General features: G+C 40.8%; 1 non-coding gene across 1 annotated transcript; it reads left to right on the forward strand.

Annotated features, from left to right (window-relative positions):
- Nucleotides 1-4,304: 4,304 nt before the first annotated feature.
- Nucleotides 4,305-4,376, forward strand: trnat-cgu (transfer RNA threonine (anticodon CGU)). Its single transcript has one exon. It is a non-coding gene; the product is annotated as a tRNA-Thr (tRNA).
- Nucleotides 4,377-17,144: the final 12,768 nt, after the last annotated feature.

Genomic DNA, 17,144 nt, shown 5'->3' on the forward strand with positions numbered 1-17,144 from the left:
TAGTTAAATTTAAAGGCGTTAAAATTACTTGCATACATTCTATATTTGGGGAATGATGGTAAAAATGCCAATGTGGTGTAACCATAAAAACTTGGTACCAAATAGTTAAACTTGCGTAAAAAAGGTGAAATTCTCAATAAAAACACCCTAACCACTAGTTTGTGTCACGTTCAGCAGGAAATATACAACTTGAATGCAGGCTGTAGTGCTGGCTAAACCCCCACAGGGGACTTTTATTGAGGGGCAACACAGGATAAAAGTGCAGACAGGTAACACTGACCGAACTGGGGAACTCGAGACTGGGGAGCACTTAAATACAGAACTAACGAAGGGGCAGACAAGAGGCAGCTGTGAATGGTTAATGTGAGGTGTTACGATCCCCAGTCTAAGGTTGAGGACCGACAAAGGTAAGGGAAAATGAGAGGGGAAGACAAGACAACCAAGGAATGGGAAGAGGGAACACGGGAAACAAAGGGATATTTTTTTTGTAATTTTTTATATTTATTCACAGACACGTTGACAAACACGAGGTGCAACAAACTTTGGGAGTGACCCAGGCCAAAACAACAACCAAAACAGTTAACGAACACGTCCCAAACTAAGCTAACTCTAAAGGTAATGAAAACATGAGAAAATGACAAAGATGAAAATGACAAAGACTAAATCTAACTCCCTAACCAAAACCACAGTAAACACCACGTTTGCATTAAAATACTCTTTACGCACCTAACAGACATGTACAGAAAGCACAAAGGCTAAAACACAGTATCCGAAGGGGCGAGGAATAGAGAGCAGTCAGGAGCTGAGCAAGAGATCAAAACCAGGAGACAAACAAACCGAAGGCAAAGATACAAAAACCAGAAACCGGGAAACCAAACAGTCGTACACAAAAGTCAGTCAGAGGAAAAGCAAACCAACACAGCAAGAGCAGAAGACAGAGCTTGAGCAAGAGCTCGAGGTAGATACGAGCAGCAGGCTTTATCCTCGTCAACCGAACACAGAGCCAGGGTTAGAGGGCGCAAGAGGCATGTCTGGGAATCGGGAGGCGGGCTGATGCTGCAGTAGGTGAGTAGAGCGAGTGGAACATAGGGCAGAAGACTAAAGTGTCCTGTACACCTTCTCAAAGTACTTACGGCACGTAACAGAGGGCAGGAACAAGAACAAACAAACAGCAAGTTGTGGCTGTAAACAAGCAAAGGAAACAGGAAGATCAGGCAGGTGGAGGGGGCTGGGTGTGACAGCATAATCTTTCATTAGAACTCTTTAATTGAAAATGGAAGTAATGGAAAACCATTGGTCTGCATATTGTAATTAATTTGGGAGTTTATGTTAGTCAGTTCAACTTCCTTTAGTTGGAAGGTGGTGTAATCTCGTGGTTCCTGTGCCGGTGATGGAAGATCCGCCCTGACCCTCGAACTCCAGTCCCCCTGCTCCCTTACCCCCAGCCCCCATGGCCCCAGTCCCTGTCCCCACAGAGGTCCTGGACTGTCAGATCACCGCTCCTTCCTCCTTGGTGGAGGAGGAGCTCAAGTGGGACTCCTCTGGAATTGGCCTGATTTCCTCAGTGTACCCCTCCAGTGCGTCACCCCAGCCACCATGCCCCGCAGAGGGAGAGGACAGCTGCCCAGCCCCCTGGCTCACCTTTGGTCCCCCCGGCGTTGGCTCTGCGGTTGCCTGTGGGTCCTCCAGCTCCAGCTGGGCGGTCGCCTGAGGTTCCCCTGGCTCCAGCTTGTTGGTCGCCTGCAGATCCCCCTGCTCTGACTCCTCGGTTGCCAGCGCCTTCTCTGGCTGTGGCTATGCCTTCACCTGCCGCGGCTTCTGCTCCCTCATCCAGTGCTCCCTTCACCTTCCTCCTCGCCCCCTCAGTCAGTCCCTCCATCTGCCTCCTCGCCTTCTTTGGTGTCCCCTCCAGCTCCTGCCTCGCAGTTGTTAAGGGTCTCTCCTGCTCCGGCCTCGCAGGCACCCGTTGCCCCTGCGACTTACGTCTTTCGCCTACCGGGGTTCCCTTCGGCTCCCTGACAGCCTAAAAACCTTAAAGATTTGAAGGAGGTCTACAAAGAGGTCTGCAAAGACAAGTGGATGGAAATTCCTGATGACCTGTATGCAATCCAGGGGACCAACTACAAGAAACGTCAGACAGCTGTGTCAAAAAAAAATGGTTATTCCACCAAGTACTAAAGCATGTGTTCTAAGGGATCAAATACTGTACTTATTTCCCTAGATAAATTACAAATTGGCTTGTAATTGTTACATAATTATTTTTTCTTGCTTGTTTTGTTAATAATCTATCTTTTACTGTTTAAATAAACATATCAGTGAAATTACAGACTTTCTCTCATTTCTTTATTAATGGGTCAAATAATTATTTCCCTCACTGTATGTGGTTTTCATAAAATTACTTTAGATATCCTGCACAACACTTGCCTTATTCAGTAAGGCGAGTAGGTGGTTCACAACTACAACCAACTGCCTGACGGTCACATGCCAGTGGTAGTCACATGGTTCTTTTTCTTTTGAAACCCTTAAACCCCAGGAAGGTGGATCACTATGCAGACTGGTATACAAAGGAAACAGCTCCGTAACTATGTGGCTTTGTTCTGGGAGCAGACAGAAAATCAGTGACTACTGGCTCTAATTTAATCTGTTTCCCTCATGTTTCTTGTGATTGTTATGATTTATTTTGTCCTCAATTATCTGAACCAGAATGTTTTACTTTCAATTGTCTCCATCCTGCCAAAAACAGTGGTTTTAATTTGTTCTCCAAACCTATCTGTCAGTATTAATTTGGGTGTCCCTGCTTTTAGGAACCTTGGGAAATGGAACATTGTCCTCTAATGTATATATATATATATATATATATATATATATATATATATATATATATATATGTATAATGTGAATCTCTTTGTTATCTTAGCATGCGATGCCTTTACGTGTAAATATAAGCTACAATAAATGAATATAAACTACATGATAATTAACATGGAATTTAGAACAATTTTTGTACTACATGTAGAAAGTTATATTGTTGTCGAGGCCTGAAATCGATGGTATTTCTTGATGAAACACCCTTTAGCTGTGCTTTCTTGTAGCATGATTACAGTGAATTTTAATAATGTAAATATTTATTTATACCAGACAAACATCTGAGAGTACTTTGATTTGGTAAACAACTGATTAAAGGATATGAGATTTCAAAGCATCTAGGATCTGGTGGGCTAAAATTATAGGGCTGGGAAGGACTTCAGTAATACTGACCCCAGCTGACCCCCCTCTGTCCTTTTGATCACTTATACAGGGTTAGTTGGGATAAAGAGAGTGACACACAGCTCACAGTGATTGCGGTTTTGAATCAGCTGTAGTCAACTTAAGGTGATTTATTCTTATTGTGTTATAGGTGTTTTAATACTTTAATACCAGTGCCATTTTATGCACTTTTGTTTAGTTTTTTTGGGGAATTAAGCTTTTTGGTCAAACGTGTTCTCCTGTTCCGGTCCTTCTCTCGTTACACACTTCATTCTCACAAGGCAGCAGTAAGATATAGTTCAGGAACTGAGGTATGATTGCTGCATAGTGACCTTCCTAAGAATGTTGTTGACAGGTTTATTGTCAGAAATACAATCCAGAGCAGAAGCGAAAGATGTCGGTTAGATTACTCGGGTTGTTCCACGTATTTTTATGTAGTGTTGTTTATAAAATGCTATGAAAATGGACTATGAAACTCAGTTAAGCCCATTCCCCTTATTTGAAAATAGCACAAGTGATCAGATCAACTCCAAATAAAATGCTTAAAACACCAGAACAACTTGCACAAACTTGCCCAAATATGTTGTAGTTTAAATCCTGACAGTTACGAGACGTTAACCAAACACAAACCAATTTCCAAATTTTACTTGCACAGAAAAACATGCTACATTTGTAAACAAACTTGCACTCACAGACATGCTAATATGGCATTCCCTTGGCATTATAAGCATTTTTGGAGACTTCTGCCCTCATTAAAACATATTATTTTAGAAGCTTTACCCCTTGGCAACAATCAGTATAAATCTTGTTTTGATCGGTTCAGCTACTGTGACATCATCAGTTTTTCTCATGCTACTTCCAGTTTATGCAGTCTTGAAAACAACAAATAAAAGTACAAATAAAGTGACTTACCTATGTTTAATTGTTGTTTTTTTTTTTTTTTTTTTTTTTTTTTTTTTTTTTTTTTATGAATTCCATTCCTGGTTTTGTATTCTGTTTTAAAAGTTACATTTATGTCACCCCCCCTCCCATCTGAGCTGCCATCATCCATGCTGCAAGGCACGGTGGCCAAGTGGTAAGGCGTCGGTCTCGTAAACCGAAGATCGCGGGTTCGAACCCCGTCCGTGCCTTTATGGTGCAGCATGTGGCTTGGTGGGCTCCTGTAGGTGTTTCAAAGATTTGTGAAATAGCTTTCTGAACAGCAAAAACACAAAATAAAATAGCACAAAGATAAACTAACCTCTACTTCACATGCCTTATATAATGTTTCGTTCCAGATCTTTACCATTATAGATGTTGCATATAGACACTGCAGTGAAGTCAGGTGACCAGCCTATGAGAAAAAAATAAAGTCTCCATTCCCCACATCATGTGATTCTGTCCGCCAGCCTGACCTTAGTCTTACATCATCATATTGGTATTTCCTTTCCTATTACCATCTGAGAAAGTCTATATCAATTTCTTCTGCAGCTATAAATGAATGTTGACTAATGCAGTACAGCATTAAAACTTTAAGGAAGTGGTTAAACTGTTGCTTTAGAATGGACACAACTTTCTAACTTTCCTTGTAAGGCCAAGTGGTGTTACGTCTCAGGATGCAGTCGAATACACCAAAAAAGTGTATTTTATATTTCAATGTATGAATTTGCATAATTTTTTTATATTAAAACATCCCATTAGAAAACGACTCCATTCCTTCTATTCCTATTATGTGCATCATTTTGAAAATAAAGCATTTTACTGATTTTATTCTTCAGAGAAGATCCAATGAAACTATTCACCTAGTTTTACAGAGGCTTGTGAGACAGATGGGTTGCACAAATCTTACCAGATTAGCATTATTGTCACCTGTCCACAGACAAAACAGTCTATTTAACTGTTTTGTCAGACTGACTAAGAAATGGAGAACCAACAATCTATGTAAAACAGCAGTCAAAGAATGAAGGCTGAAAGCCCCAGTTATCTGCCTGAAACAGATTAAGAAGCTCTCACCTTGTCCCCTGGCAATAAGGCTTTTAATATATTCCAAAATCAGACGTACTAGTATTGGTCAGGGCATTTTTTTGCATTCATACTCAACAGACCATAATTGCTTTTTCACTGAAGGATTGGGGTGACACTGGAGCCTATGCCAGGAGGAAGCATGAGGCAGGGGGCAGAGGACACCCTGGAAAGGATGCCAATCCAACACAGGGCGCCCACCCACACTCATAAGCAAGGACATGAGCAGTAAGCACGGTCCATTGCAAACAGGCTTACAAGTAAATACTACACACACATTTAGAGGCACCGATTCATCTCAAACTCACGCGTGGCTTATATAAGGAAGCCCCATATAAACACAGTGTGCATCTTCATAATGCCTGTCTCTCCCAGTGTTAAAAATATGATCAAATCGAACACTTCTCAATCCCAAATACCACGGCGTTGTCCATTAAAGCACATTTTGAAACTAAAACTTAGATAAAAGTTTTGACTGTCTCCCAAACCCTTCTATTAAGCTAAACAAAGAGAATTTCATTTGGTTTATGATGCATGAACGGCACTTCACAGCTTGTAGTAGGACAGAGTAGACACAGTGACCACGGAGGTCAATAAGCACAGCGATATTCACGGTGTTTGCTGGCTGGCTTCCCGGGCTTCCATTACCTAGCTGTCCTTGAGATCTTTATTATTAGAGCAGCAGTGTAGTGTAGTCTAGCTTGGAAGCTCTGCTATTCCATGTGTAAACTGTGCATCAGCAGAGCTGCGCAGTTATAAGGCAATGAAGAATCTTTGTTGTCATCATATCCATATGAAAATATATAGCAGCATGGTATCATTTACTAGAAGGACAGAGGCTATAAATTGCCTAGACTACATACAGAGCAGATAACACAGTCGTAGGATGAAGCAGGGAAACCACCCAAAGTAAAAGGCACCAAGCATTAAATACACAGGACAGTAGGGAACACTATAGGTTACACTTTACGGGACAGTGAAGGTTAAGCGAGACATTATTTAATCGTGAGAGACTAAGTGGCCTGATGGTGCAGGTCTGAACCAGCAAGGAGACAGAAATTTCAAAGGATTTCATTTAACTACAGCTTAAAATGCTCTGCTATATATTCTCTGTGTAAAATAAAGACAATTATTTAGATGAGTGGGGAATAAGTAAATCATCACGAAAAGGTTAAATCATCTCAGAATCTGAACCGAGTACGAAATTATAAGGAACTTTTGGTGCAGGTGGTTGAATGAGGTATAAAATTAAACATATAATCAAGATAGAAATCCATCCGTCTTCTGTACCTGCTTGTTCTGTGTAGGATTACAGGGGTTCAGAGTCGATCCCAGAAGCTACAGGTACGAGGCATGGAAAACCCCAGAATAGGGCGCAGACAGTCACGGGCAGTTTCGCAGGTCCAAGTAAGGTGAGTGTGTTTTAGGACTGTGAAGGGAAACAGCGAAAAACCCCATACTGACCCGGGGAGAACATGCAGACAGCACAGATGTAGAGGCTGAGTGGAGACATGATCCCCTCATCCCAGAGGCCTGAGGCAGCCGCCCTAATCACTGCACCACCCTGACAGAAATACAAAGGGATAGTAATAGAATAAAAATACATATAGAAGCAGAACTAGAAATAGAAATCTAATTATGAGATGATTCCATTGGGGAAAAAATTAATGTCAATACACATGACTATGTATAGCCTAGTGTTGGAAATACTGTATTGTAGTTGAAAAGACAAACTTCTTATCTGTAACTTATGTGGCCTGCACTGTTATCAGCGAGTTATTAACGAGTCTTTACTAAATCCTTGCCTTGCTTTAGGAATAAATCATTGATGGCAATCAGTCATAAGTCGGTGAGGGTTGGAAATATAAAAATCTTACTATCTGGCAGTATGAAGATTTCCATGGAAAATTCCATTCCGTACTCTCTGATATGTTGATGTTTATAATAATTTTACTACAAACAGAACAATTCAAATAGTCCATTATACTAGTTACACTCTTTAACTGTTACAGTGATGGTGCTCGATGAGGGAAGAAACACAATATATTAATCGTGTCCTCTGTTACATCACAATGCAAACCATGAAACGGCACTTTTATGACAGCACAGAACATAAATGAATTGCAAACACTGATCAGTCATAAACTTAAACCTGCTTAATATTGTGTAGGTCTCCCCCGTGCCACCAAAACAGCTCTGACTCATGGAGGTATGGACTCCACAAGAAAACCAAAGATAAATGGCAGCCAGTCTGGCACTATTTTCTCCTGATATCTGCGAAATGTTTGTTTGCAGCCTGTTTCAATAAGGCTGAAGTTCACTGCGCAGACAGGGCAAACATACGAAAAGAGACGCAGAACAAAAACGGAACAGCACTTCAAAAAGCCCAGCATACAAATTACATCCCAGGAGCACCAGACCCTAGAACCCTCAATAATCTGCATTATTGTTCTAATCTGATCTCATTTGTTCTAAGCAAGATAATTAGTCCAGTCACAGTCAGCCAGGTCTCACCTAACCATTCATGTGGAACCATGGGTTTCCATGTAACGCTTAATCCACACTGTCATTATTAGCCATACTGTGATTAGTAGGGCTAATTCAGGCTCAAGTGTCAGTACCTGCTTCCATACTGCACTTTGGCTTCCACTCTCCCTGTTGATGGCAGATAGAGATAGTCCATTATATGTTGAGGGCCTATCAAGGCTTTAGACCATTTGTATGATCTGGAGGCCAGGGTGCTACTGACTGCTACAGGTTGGTTCCCCTTTAGAAGTGCCTCACCACACCTTGAAGATGAAGCTATCACGTATCATTCTGAGTCACAGGCCCGGTTCAGCGCTGACACTTCCAGTCCTTCAATTACAGACACTTTCTGGTCACTGTGTCCAGCGGTGCTGGTGGAAGCCCATCGTGTAGTTGTCCTGGTCCAGCACCGCTGAGGGCGTGAGGACCTCTGAGAGCTTGAGGAGCATGTACAGTGCCACTCGAGACAAAGAGAAATTGCCTATCTAAGCATGCACCCACTCATAAGGTTGCGCCCTAGGTGGCCGTAACGGGTTGACTGGCACTGGTGTCTTGCCAAAATGGGGTCTTCCTTCTTGCAGAACTGCTATGAGGAGTTTGTTTTGTGCACAGAGACTGCTGTGGCCACCCATAGGTTGGTGGGTTACTCAAAGACCCCCGCTTCTGCCGTCTCCCTAACCTTTTGTTCCATGGTTTAATGGATTGTAAGGGTCAGCCATCGGGGATGTAGGGGTCTCTGTTTTCCTGTCTGCCCTTGCTATTCCTTTTATAGGTACCTGTAGCTGCATGCCTGTACACGCTGTACGTACCCGGGGCATTTGGCTAACATTACATGTGTTTTTTTTTTTTACCTAATGTCCAGAGCAGAATCATAAAAAAGGAGAAGTGCTGCACGAATGGAGACTGAGAATGAACAGACAATATGCAAGGATGTGCGGCATCCTGGTGAAATTGCATTAGCATTTAAAGTTAGCAGCATCAGAGCTAAAAACACAACTAGTTAGGCCAAAGTGATGGAGATGCCTGCATTTTCCATAGTAGAGAATGAGGGATTTCGTCATTATTGTGGCTCTCATAGTACCGGCCCAAATGTTATATTAAATCTGGGCCACAGATCGATCTTTCATTGTCCACAGAGTAAAAAAAAAAACGATGAAATGTTATTCCATTAATCTGCACCAGCAAGCATGACAAGTATCAACGTGGGGAACCCCCCCCATCCCCCACTCGGCAAGTGGCTTGGAGGTTGGTTATTGGTATTGGCTATATTAGATATTGGATATTTTAGATGTGAATATTTTTTAGGACTGATAATATTTAATTGCTTATGAATTCTTAAGTTGGTGAGCCAAAAGCAGACAAATGTATAACTTATAATAAACCTTACCTCTAATTCTGGTATATTTTATGCTCTTCCATATTTACATAGCAGTTTATGACCAGCAAGTGTCAAATGCTTTTCTATAAGTAAAAACATTAAACTTTCTGACAATTAGCCAGTTGTACCAGGCACAGCCAGAAGGATGCAGAAGAAGGTTCTTACTTAGGATCTCACTCTTAAAATAGCAGAAGCCACCTTTGTTAATATAAACTGGTTAATCGTTTAATATCATACAACAGGCCTCCTTGCAAGGTGTTGAGATTTGAGCAAAATCGAATTGAGCAAACTTCAGCAACTTCATGAAGAAACTGAAGTAAATGTCGTCATTACAGTACTTACAGTAGATGCATTGTTGACAGAGTTGGGTAATTCAGGTCCAGAGAGTGAAAATCCAGACCAAGATTTTGTTTCAGCCAACCAGCTGAGCACAAAGAGTCACAGTCACTGAATACTCAGCTGGTTGGTTGAAACACAATCCTGGTCTGGACTTGGAGATTTACCAGCCTGCAGAGTTTGGGTACAGCCCTAATCTAACACACTTCATACAGATTATCAGGCCCTTCAGTAGCATCTGCCAGCTATGTTGAAGCTAAGCTGGCTCTAATAATGAGATACTGATGTAAGAAATAAATGATAATAAAGCCATATAATCATCTCTCATTCAAAATTAGCTCATGAGTTTCATTGCAAGTAATTAGGAGCAAGTGCTGCGCTAACGAGGTGCTGTCATCACAAAGCTGATGTTTCATTCTCATTTATAATGACCGATAACGATGAGGTCGGGGTGTCCTTCCAAAAACAGCAGTGACTAAGTACTGCACCAACTTATTTTCAAATGAATAACTATTATGACATGAAATGGCCAACTGGGACTCTCCACTGGATTAATGGTGTGGAAAATGCATAGATGTTTGAAGCTGTTTTTTAAGGAACATTTGACTAAGGACAATATGATATCAGCATGTTGAAAGATCTTCATCAAACCAACGGCCCCATTAGTTGAATAAGGAACTGAACACTTTACACCCATGGTCCATGTTTACCTACGGTATCATTAATTATACCTGGAAACCACACAGCTAGGATCTGATTTAGGATCTTTTACATTCAGGACAAAGTAACATGATTGGCAAACAGATCAATTGCTTAAAGATCAGTGTTGTCCATAATCTTTAAGTATGCATGTAACTGAAAATATCTGAACTGAGTGTGCTGTTATCTCGTTGTCTTTAATTTGGGAATTCATTAACTCGTTTTCTAAATTCTTGCATAAAGATGTAAAGTATAATAAAGCATTAATAATCTGCTCAGTAGCACCTCCTGCAGGTCATTTGATGATTCTTTTTGTGACTGTATAAAAAAAGAGTTGGACACAATTCAATTCATGTAGCTACAAACTGTTAAATTGCATATTATGTACTGTTCAGCTGTGAACTTAATTTACCCCTTAAAAAGGACTGTATTGGACATTAAAATATCACCTGTTATTATCTGAAATTATCTGTTTTAACTCTTACATCTGCTGTAAGCATCAGTATTTATCAGAAATTAAAAAAAAACATCATTGTACTATGATGTTTTTTAAAACATTTTACGATTCTGTTATAGGTTGTAAATAAATCTTATCTTGTGGCACTAGTTCAATAACATGCAGAATTAACATCATACTTGTGTTATATGCAAAAAATGAGGCAAACAGCGTTTATCACAGTTTCTATACATACTTTTTAATTTGAACAAATACAAGTGCAACAGTGTAAGCAGGAAGCAACTGTTTAACACAACATTGTATGCATCCAGTGCACATTTTACTATTGAATGGCTTTTCCCTTGTTTCTCTTACGAACAGCCTTTAGCAGTGTGCTGCTCTTCCATTCATGTCTAACAGCTTTTCACAGCTGGTTATGGTCCCAAATTTTCTGTCAACTAGTTTGGCCTTGATATGTTCCCATATGTTGTCTATGGAGGTAAGATCTGGTGACTGACCAGGCTAAAACATCACTGTCAGTGAATGGCGCTCCAACCATGACTTAGTTTTGCTCTGTGTGCTGGTCTTTTGCTACTCTTTTCCATTAATGGACTTTTCACATTGCACCAGCTCCCCAATACCAGATGCAGAAAACACCTCCCATACCATTATCCCACCACTGCCATGTTTAACAGTGGTGGACAGGCATTCTGGGTTGAATTTCTCACTTGACCCACAAAGACAGCATTTGGGATCATCAGTGCGCAGCTCTAAACATGACTCATCACTCCATATATCACACTATAACCACTGAGAATCATGGTCAGCATAAAGTGGCAAAAAGTCTGTCTGCAACATTCTTCATCGACGGCAATGGTTTCCATGCAAACCCTTTTGATGAGAAACCTGCTTCCTTGAGCTGAATTGTCATTGTTCTTCGTGAAACAGTCTCATTTTGCTCATTTCTGAGTTCCTGAGGTAATTTTGTGAGAAACTTCTTATGATTTTTCAGAACAGTCATCTCTGTGATGAATGGTAGTGGTGCACTGAGCAGGGAAGCAGGAGGGGAACAGGTTGGATGGGGTAACGTGGGATTAAATAGGGAATTGAAGTAGGGACATGGAACACTCAACGAACAGGTAACACTACACCATAAGACTTCACTAGACTTCAATGACAGACCTAGGGAAATGTAGACAGGACAAATCGAAATAACACGAAACAGCTGAATACAATCAGGAATTCACACGAGGTAACGAGGGGGGCATGGCACATGGAAGGATCGTACAAGCAGGTCATGACAATCTCGACTTGTCACTTTAGGTTTTCCAGAAGCTGCCTTCCATGCGACAGATCCTGTCAATTGAAATGTGTGACCAATTCTCTGAATTGTAGACCGTGGGAGCTGGATATTCTCAGACTTCAGTCAGACGTGAATGGAACAGCACTGATGCAGCACAGTGTGAATGGATGTTAGACAGCAGGTCTAAATGACTGTTTTCTGAAGAAAAGCAGGGGAAATGCCATTCCCTTCTAAATTGTACACTGGCTACAGTCAATGCACACAATACTGTAAAACACAATTACATATTTCACCTGTATTTCTTATACAAGGAAAAGTAATCATAAAACATGCAATAAATCGTGTTTGTTTAATTTTTTTTGCCTAGCAGTGTATGTCTTAATCCTTAAGGTAAAAATATATTTCTAGACAGGTTGCACAGATACTGAGACTGACAATAATACAATGAGCATAATATTCATTTATAGTTATGCATTTATTTGTAACCCCTCTTCGTTATAGTAATTTAATCAATACAGTAGTTGTGAGATCTACAAAGCTCCACCAGGGGGAGGTATAGCACAGAGGCGGGAATAGAATAGTCACAACTATCCTTTGTTATATACACTTCTGCTGACTACTCCCATTTTGATGAAGCCCATGTGTGGAAGCATTGTCGTTATCCAGTTTTTGTATGGTTTACGAGTTTACTAAGTTGACATCAAAAAGCAGATAATACAAAACAATCAGATAGTTGTTATTTGCTGTTGCTAGATGACCACATTTCCAAGGATATGTGTTTTAATTGATAAAACACAGAAAGTACTGTGCTAGCATGTAAAACTTCCAGCTATTGTTCAGAACATCTACCTCACAGATCTTCTTCGTATTCGATAACACACAGAGTTTTACGGTCCTTACGCATAATTAAGGCGAGCAGCCAGAGAGAAAACTGAGGAAAGGCATTTAGTCAGCAGATCATACATTTCCCACCCTGAGTACAAACATACAAGCGTACGAGCACCATCAATGAGAAAACCAAACAAGTTAACCATGAGAGGGCCTCACCCTGAAAAGCCTCTTCAGATTCCTGGCCTCGTCATTGACGAGACGCTCAGAAACAAATTAAAACAGTTTCTGCATGAGAAGTCCCCAGTTTTCCTGTTACCATTTTCCATTGTTATTTTATCCTACTATATTTATACTCTGCAAGGCCAAAAAGCAGAATTAAGTTTGGAAATTTGTTTTAGACTGTATGTTCAATCTTATTAGCTTCAGCTCTGTACTGGTTTTGCATGATATAAGATGTTCAATTCAATAAACAACAATTCTGAATGATGGAAACTTTATTTTTACTCATTACCTACCTAGCAAGTTTCACCCAGAACTTAACTGTAAGTTAAATATTAAGGCAAACAAGATAGAGCATAATTTTGAACTTATTGTGCATGGACCGACCAGCATCAGTTCTGAGTATATAAAAAAAGCAGTATTGCTGATCAGATCATCTGTCAAAGACAAAGTCTCATCTAGTGGTGGTACATCTGTAAGGGCAGGCAAAGGGTAACTTTAACAACAAGATCGCAAGGGCTAGAACTAAGGCAGAGGATACAGTGAAGGATCACTAGCGAGGAATCAAACATACATGTAACACCTACAGCACAAACAGATCTACTGAAGGTACAGACAAGAAACATCTACACAGCACTAAGATCTACACATTCTAGTAATGAGCAGGGATGAAACACAATGACCAACGAAGGGCATAGGTTCGTACCAATAAAGACACTAATGACAAGGGTAGACTCTTGAATCCTCTGTTATTCAACTTAACTAGTTGGTTGAAACAAAATTTTGGTCTGGATTTTTACTTTCTGGGTCTGAACTATTTACCCCTCTTCTTATGATACACTAAGTAAAAAAAAAAAAAACAGAAGACTGATGTTACTCTGACCTTAATGTCTAACAACTATGCAGCCAAATGCACGTGTTGCGTTATGCTGAAAGGTTGGGCCTTGGTTATGTGTTAGAGCAATCACACATAATGCTCTTTTGTCTGGTTCCTTCATGGGTGGTTACTCTTTGATGTGTCTCCAAGTGATATAGAAGGCAGCTTTGATAAATTGAAATAAAATCCTTGGCTATATCACGTCTGAAGTTACCTCCGTTCACTAGATTTCTGTCAAAGCATGAAAACCTCACACTTTAAGCCCTAAATGGGCTTGTTATATGACTTGACTTGAAATATGATCACCGCAGGGTGAATTGTCGGGTGACACTGTGGTCTCACACCTCCTGGGTAGGATGTTTGAAGTGAACTCTGTGTGTGTCTGTGTGTGTCTGTGTGTGTCTGTGTATTCCCTCCATGTCATGTGGGCTTCCTCTTGTAGTCCAAACCTATGCAGTTTGGCTAATTAGTGTAGTGAAAATTGCCCATAGTGTATGATTGTGTGTATGTGTCTGCACCCTGTGATAGACTGGCCCCCTACCCAGAGTGCACCTCTGCCTTGTACCCTGTACTTCCTGGGAAAGTCTGCAGACCCCCTGTCATCCCTGACCAGGACAAACTGTTAGATGATGAATGGGTGGATGATCACCAGAAGATGTAAGTTATTACAAGTACAAATTGCAGCAAAAGTCTTTCCATATACAACTTAACAGAAAAACTGCACAACAATCATGTCTGGGATACAAAGTGCTTCTTTATTCTGTTTTCCTGGGGTTTTACACTAAGTGCACTTCTATCTACAGTGTTGGCCTGAGTGAAAAAGTAATTAGATGACTGAAAAGGTATCTAAGAGTTTGGGAAACATTACCTCTAACAATCTATCAAGCTAACCCTGATAATATTAGTATCACACAATGAGTGGGGTGTGTTTTGTTAGCTTGACTTCTGTTGTTAAAATCTGCACATGTGAAAGCTCACTAACTGTTATACACAAACGCAAAGTGCACAAAAAAAAATCCTGAAAATATTTGCAACCTCCTCCATTACAGGTTTGGTATCTTACTTTTTACATTTTCATTTATTTTCAGGTAACAGACACCTTTGTCCAAAGCGAGGAAAGGGGAGGGAAAAAACCACACTGCAACCACAGAGTTCAAAATTTGATTTGTCTTACAGGTATTCATGTCAAGTGAAATGTAATTTCTGCATCTGGTTATATTTTTCTTATATTACTTTTCACATTTTTTACACTCAGATTTTAGAAATGGACAGACAACCATCTCCATCAAGAGGCTTCTTGAGACCTACGTCCCATCTCGCCCTCTTTGGGCATCAAGCCAGTGCTGCTTGAGGTTTGTACCACCATGCAAGAAGTCTCACTCCAGATGTTTCTCATGTCTGCTTCCTCAATGGTGGTATAAGCTGCTGAACTAGTCATCAGGGTCCCTCTCCACCTTCAACAAACACCTCAAGACCCATCTCTTCCAGTGATTCCTCTACTAGCCTGATACCTCTTTACATTCCCCGAATGATCTTGTGTTGCACTTCAGGTCACTGCATAAAATCTTACTAGGTTCTACCTCAGTGTGGAAGATGCTATGTATTCCTTATTCCAGTACTGCTTACATTTGTACCCAGGCATTCATTGGAAGCTCAGCATAGTTGCACTCATAAGTAGCCAAATCCTTTACAACTAAGTTTAAAAATTAAGATTGTGTTACCACAGAGCAGCATGGTGGCTAAGTGGACCCAAAACCCGTCTTAATTCCGCCTGTGGGAAGGTAGCACATCCCCCCTGTGTCGTGTGGGTGGGGTGCCCTGCCAGAGTCCAAAGACACGCAGTAAGACCCTAAATCGTCCCCTGTGTGCGAGTGGGCGCATGTACGTGCCCAGCGACGGCATCCTGTGCTCGCCTTCTGCTCCACGCTTGGCTTCAGTCCCTCCACAGTCTCCCCAGATCCCCAACAACCTTGCTTATGACAAACAGCTGAAAGATGGATGGATATTTTACAGCACAAGATCAGCAGCAGATTTGTTTGCACTCCTCTTAAAGTTTTGCAGATGCCCGCAGTGGAAGTGTTGAGTCATTTTTATGATGTTAGCTTGGTGCAGCAGAGCACCAGCCCCTCCCCCCCGCCATATAGAAAAAAAACATTATGGTTCTTATATGAATACTACTTCACATAGAGGATTGTCACCCCTTTCATATATGAATCATACTTGTACGATATATGACCGTACCTCTTGATGTAAGACTTTATCGTATGGGCTCACACCTCCAGGGCTGTGGGATCGATCTCTGTGTGTGATGGGGTTTGTGTTTTCATCATCTGTAAGGGCAAATTCCCTCCATCCACAGTTTACGGGAACAGACTAAATGGCCCACAGTGAGTGTGTGAACTGTAATGGACTGGTGTCCCACCCAGCCTACAGGCTCTCTGTGGTCTTGTAATGGATAGGGGGATATGGAAAATTAATGCATAAATTGAGCCATTTGTGGGTGAGACATTCATGACCACTAATGTTTGGTTATATGAATAGAAAATGACCCTTCTGAGTTAAGAACAACACCGCCAGGGCTATAAGGCTAGCGAGTGATTGATGTCACTTTTATCAGGAAATGGAAGTTTTTGAAGTTATTGTGTGTTACATATATATGGCAAATCCAATTTAAAAAGCATATCACTTGTACTGTAATTGAGCATTTACTGAGTTTTACTACTCAAGGACATTTCCATCTGCAGTTCAACAGTCCAAGATATTAACTAGATTCTTGCTTTTTAGAACCTTTCATAAGACCAGAGTCATAATAACATAACATTACTATCTCCATTAGATATGAAGAAGTTCTAAAACTCAACCACAGTCAAAGGGACACTTGCACAACCTCGTGGAGCTGCATTTGTGACATACCACATTTTCCCTCCTCGTCTTCCAGGGTGATGCCTCTGCATGTTTTCTTGATGGATTTGCTTCTCTAGGGATTGTGATTTTCTGAAGCCATTCAGCAAAGCAAATTCCTGTAGTACAGTGTCAAAACATGAAAGAGAATGCCTATTATTTTTAACTCAACAATTTAAAAAGTAGGTTTAAGTGTTTGGTCTAGTCTTTTGAGATTTTGAGACTTCATTTCGATAATCTATGAACCTCTTAATCTATGCTGTCTCTTCAAAATGCGGGTAGCCAAAGTCCCTGGGTCAGCCTTAATTCAATTTCTATGGTTATTATTTTGAAGAATCCCTTATCTAATGTTTACCTGCATCACGAAGTACGCGTGAACCCTCCTGACTTT

Source organism: Brienomyrus brachyistius, chromosome 5 (genome assembly GCF_023856365.1).
Source record: "Brienomyrus brachyistius isolate T26 chromosome 5, BBRACH_0.4, whole genome shotgun sequence".
NCBI classification, from domain to species: domain Eukaryota; kingdom Metazoa; phylum Chordata; class Actinopteri; order Osteoglossiformes; family Mormyridae; genus Brienomyrus; species Brienomyrus brachyistius.